At 40.3% G+C, this 5,779-nt stretch overlaps 1 pseudogene; it reads right to left on the reverse strand.

The window, feature by feature from the left end:
• Nucleotides 1-3,223: 3,223 nt before the first annotated feature.
• LOC136515875 (uncharacterized) lies at nucleotides 3,224-5,753 on the reverse strand (annotated as a pseudogene).
• Nucleotides 5,754-5,779: the final 26 nt, after the last annotated feature.

The following is a 5,779-nucleotide window of genomic DNA, read 5'->3' on the forward strand; positions in this document are numbered from 1 at the left end:
CTTCTTCAACTCTTCTGTCGATGGGATCACATGATTAGGTGACAGCTTAATTTGGCCCTCTTGAAGCAGAAGATAAAATATTTTGTCGGCCTTGGTGATATCAAAGGTAAACTTTTCTGGCTCTTTTTGACCAAAGGGACAAGATATCAGCTTTTTATTCTTAACCCACTCAGCTAAGCCGATAACTGGTTCTTCATCAGAATCAGAATCTCCTACTTCTTCAACAAATGATACCTTTTTACTCCAATTCTTTTTAGGTTCAAAAACCCTAGTATCTTGATCAGAGATCCTTTGCACGAGATGACTGAGACTTTCAAATTCCTGAGAAGCATACCTGTCTTTGAGATGTGGCAATAACCCTTGGAAAGCCAAATCGGCAAGCTACCGATCATCTAGCACCAGGCTGTAGCACTTATTTTTTACATCTCATAGCCTTTGCACAAAGCTTTCTACCGATTCATCATTACGCTGTCTCAATTTTACTAAATCGGTAAGCTTCTTTTCATGAATTCCAGCAAAGAAATACTTATGAAATTGTTTTTCTAGATCAGCCCAGGTAATAATAGAATTTGGTGGTAACAAAATGAACCATGTAAATGCCGATCTAGACAAAGATGATGAAAATAATTGAACTCTTAATTCATCTCTGCTACCAGCCTCTCCACATTGAATAATGAAGTGATTGACGTGTTCCATTATTGATGTATCATCTTGCCTAGAGAATTTAGTGAAATCTGGTACCTTGTACCGATTTGGGAGAGAAATTAAATCATATGCAAGGGGGTAAGGAGTCCGATAAAAATAAGTATTGACCTTGGGCTTTATCCCAAATTGATCCTTCATAATTTCTGCTATCTTATCGGCCCAAAAAGCACCAGCCTCCTGCTGACGAACTGGCTGAATTTCTACAGGAGGTACCTGCTGATATCCCTCCACATATCTTTGTGGCCCACGATCTCCAGCAATCGGCATATTTGCCGTTACTTATGGTCCATTAACCTGCTGGAAAAGATTCATCAGCTGAGCTGCCGATGCTTGATTCTGGAAACCAGCTTGCATATGACCTTGTTGAACCCCTGTAACCTGCTGATTTTGCTGAACTGTATGTTGAACAGGTAACTATCTTGGCCAACCATTATTAGAACTCATTGGTACAAAACTTATCGATGGCTGGTAATTTGCTGACATTGTTGGATAATTATAACCAGCTTGAGGCATGAACTGAACCCCAGTTTGACTCATAGCAGGGGCTTTCTACTGCATCGGCAGTAAGCTTGCCAATGGACTTGAATTAGGTGTTTGAACCAAAGGCATCTGGAAACCTCTTAGAGTTGGTTGCACAGTAGTTGCTGTGGCATATTGAGACACTTGAGCCATTGGCGAAACAGCCGATGGTATAGGAGCTTTTCCTACTGCGTCAAATACTTGAGGTAACCCAGGATTGAAAGCAGAGGACTCTGGAGGCATACCATATCCCCACCAATTAGCAGGAATCTGGCTATTCTGAGACACAGGGCCTAACATAGCTGATGCCGATAGATCTGTATTAAGCTGAACTCGTCCTCTTGGTAGTACTGGATCTGATCGTATCGGTATAGATTGAATATTAGGTAAGCCTGCCGATACTGGAGGAGAAGTAACTTCTGTACCCACAACGGCCGAGGGAGCCGATGGAGTATTAACAGATACCGGCTCAGGTTGATGATAGGCAGGCCCAACATAATGCGGTGCCGTTTGTCCTTCTTTAAGAGTTTGAACCACAGCATTATGAACAGTATTGGACAATACATTGGAATGATTAATTAAAGCATGATTTACTGCAGAATTAACCATCTCTTGAAGTTTACCAGGATTGGAGTCAAAGGTAACCTGCCGAGGCAACGGCAAATCTTGCTTCTGAATGACTTGTCCACTCTTGTTCAGGCTAAATGATTTTAGACAAAACTGCCCGTATTCCTCTACAGCTTTTTCCATAGCCTGCCTCTGCTCTTCCTTAAGATCTTCTTCTGATACCGCGATAATGTTCTCTGAATTGATCTTGGAATTGAACATATTGATCGGATTGATTGGTCCTACCGGGAGTGCCAAAAGATGTGTTGATGCAAAAGTAGATCTGCAAACACAAAGGGCTAATACCCGAATCGATATCCAAAGCGTGCCAGTCGATTTGACCTGTTAATCGACAAGGATGAAGATACGAGCACTTTGGTCCTGACAACAGCGATACGCCCGGAAGTCACGGCCAAGAGGTACTCACGCGGAACTCGAGAATCGCCGAAGGTTGCACTGCGATGCAACTCGCCGAATCAATAAGAACTCGTAAAAAGAAAAATGTGCAAATTGATGAAGTCGCCGAAAAGTAAGTAGATGCAAATAGGAGTAAAAATTGGTTTTGATATTAATTGATATCTATTTTACATTGCCCTTCAATCCATATTTATACCCTGATCTAAAGAGACATAACCAAACATAACTAGGACACCAAATCCATACCTAAGGAAATACGTGACTCTTACATGAATCATATTCTAATAAATACAGAAAAAGAAATCAACTCCTATCTATTTCCCTGTCCGCCTCAATTACGATGGAAATCTCACCGACCTCCTCTCCATCGGCATACTTCCTGTTTCATCGGCAGTAGTCTTCAAACCTTCCTTCATCGGCATCGATAATAACACCTCCAACCTCATCGGTAACGCCCGAGTCTAAATCAACTTTTCCATCGATCACCACCAATCATCGGCAACCATCTTTACAAGCTGACTTTCATCAGCTGTCATCATATATAGTAACTTTTCTCCTGCCGATTAGTCCACTCCGATCATTTTGACATGTGCAAAAAACGGTGTCAACAAGTACCATTCCGTTAAAATGAAGTCACAGAGCTATTAACTTGGACACAGATACCCCTAGTGAGAACTAAATAAACAGCAGTATGTGCCCTAACATTTAAACATAAATGAACACATATATTTCAGTAGCAATATAAGCATATTTCCGCACATACATTTTGGCACATATGAAGACATTTAATATAAGGATCCCTTTAATATAAGCACATATGAACATGAACATTCACATTAGCCACTTCTCAACAACCATTTCTCAACAGAGTACTAGTTAAGATAGCAAAAGCAGGTCTACTAACACATGCATCCATAGTCTAACTAGATCATAACAGTAGTACAACACATAGCATTTGCACTAATAAAGCCATTACTTAGCCTACGATAAGCCTTCTTGCAATTCCTCCTGGGGATATGTCTGCTGCTGCCCTGCTCCTTGTTGTAGGTCCTAGACTGAGAGGACTAGTGGAAGCTGCCATCCTTCTTGTTGTTGGACCTGGACTAACAGTTGGTTATGTGACTAAGGAAGTAGAAGGTGCATATACTTTCTTGGATTTTTTAGCTTTTTGCAGCTAGATGTACTGCCCTTTTCTTTCCTTTTCCTACACATCAGGAAGGTATCAGCCATATTTAATAAAAGATCATGTTACAGCAAATGTATAGGGGGTCAATTTACCTTGAATTAGTAGGAGCTGCTGGTGGCAATTCAACAGCGAGTTCAGTAGGCAGCTCACTACAACCCTTCTTAATATGCCCAAACTGGAAGCATCTTTTGCATTGGTAAAGACCCCTTTTTCCTGGCTCACCCTTACTTTTGATCCTCTTCACTTTTGGCCTACCTGCAGACCTTTCAAGCTTCGGAAGCACCATTACAAACCCGGGATCAACAATAGGCCACTATGACTTGTCAACCATTGGGTTGACCCCAAACTAATAAGTAGCCTTGAAATGCTAAACTGAGTAATAATCATGAACAAAGTCCTCAAGTTTAATTTGTCTAAGGGAACCTATAAATGCTATAACATGAGTGCAAGGTTTTCCAGAAATATTCCACTGACCACATGAACATGTCTTGCTTTCAAGGTCCATAGCATGCCTCCAAGGATAGTCAATCCAGATATCTCAGCCTTGGACCACTACTCTCCTTAATTGTGTACTTCAAGTTTCTATTCTTCATCTTCAGCTCATTTATAACACTAGGGAGAATTGACCCTTCAAGTTTGTTAGTTATAAGCTACATCATAGCTATCTTTTCCATGATCATACCCCTAATTCTGTCCATGAGGACATCCACTGGGAACCCTTTGGTCTCTTTAATCTAGTTGTTGAAGGACTCTGATATGTTGTTGTTCACATAATCAACCTTGCACTCCCCTGAGAACTTAGCTCGAGACCAAAGATGTTTGTGCTCTGCTTGCAAGTAAGGAATTGCTGCTGGACAATTCTCTCCAATTTTATCCCAAAGCCATTGATACATCCTAGTACTGCATGCCCAAGCACAAGGCCACATGTACTTTAGCACATCTCCATCGAAGTGCTTTCTAAAATTATGCATAGGTGCCTAAAACACTCCCTATGCTCAACGTCACCTTGGAAGACATTATGGACTGCTTTCTCTAAGCCTTTGCAAGCATATGTGTGTATTGTTAGTCCATGTGGAGTTTCAATTGCTCTCTTCAATTGCTTTAGAAACTATGTCCAATCAGCTTTTATCTCCTTGTAAAAAATTCCATATGCCACCGGGTACATCCAATTATGTCCATCAATTGCTGTTGCTGCAGCTAGCTATCCATTATATTTACCTATGAGGTGAGTAGAATCAACCCCAAGGTATGACCTGCAACCAGCAAGAAATCCATTCACGCATGCTTTGATGGCCACAAACATCCTACAGAAATAGACTCGGCCATCCTTTTTTGCTATTCTTGCAATCAATCTCTACTATACTTCCAGGACATGTAGCTTCTAACTCAGCTTTGAAACTCCATAACATTCTAAAACTTTTGTCCCAAGTGCCATGTAGGCCTTTTAATGCAAGTTGCCTTCCTTCCCACATTTTATTATATGATATTTTAATCGAAAACTATCTTTCAAGCTCAACTTGTAACTTCTTTGCTCCCAACTCTGGAGTACACTTGAGTACCTCTGTTGCTCTGTTCGCTATCCATGCTTTGCTAGCCTCCTTACCCCTCACTTGGCTGGTGCTAGCACAAGTATGTCTAGAACCTATTGACACAACCTGAAAAAATAGACAATATGGGATCTAAATTTAGTGTTTAAATATGGGATCTGAATTATTGATAGAACATGAACAAAAACAATTGCATAGTCTAAAATTATTGAAAGAACATGGAAAAAAACAATTGCATAGTCTGAAATTATTGATAGAACATGAAAAAACAGAATTGCATAGTCTGAAATTATTGACAGAACATGAAAAAAACAATTGTATAGTATGAAATTAGTATACCATGAAAGTGGGGCAACCACGAAGTTTCTTTGCATGAACTTTCCATCCACACTCTGAATCTGCACATCGTGCCCTATATCTTGATTTATCACTATGCTCTACAAATGTTTGAAACTCCCTTTTTTATAGCATATTGCTTGATCATCAGTATGAAGGCCTTTTTATTAGTAAATGTTGAACCTTCCTTTATATCAGGGTTGTCTCTATCATATGTAGTGAGTGAAACATACGAAGCATCCCACAATATGGTGGCTTCATCACTTGGCACAGCCTCAGGATCTATGTCTTCAATTATAAATTTGCTGTTGTCCATTTTTTTTCTTTTCTTGCTGCATTTTCTCATTACTTCCTACTTCATGTACCTTATTGAAATACCTCCACTCTTCATTAGCTCCAACTGGATCATCTCCCTCATGGTAAACACCGGGCTCCATATAATGGTCACCCCTCCTCCTCCTCT

This window comes from Miscanthus floridulus, chromosome 17, assembly GCF_019320115.1.
Source record: "Miscanthus floridulus cultivar M001 chromosome 17, ASM1932011v1, whole genome shotgun sequence".
NCBI classification, from domain to species: domain Eukaryota; kingdom Viridiplantae; phylum Streptophyta; class Magnoliopsida; order Poales; family Poaceae; genus Miscanthus; species Miscanthus floridulus.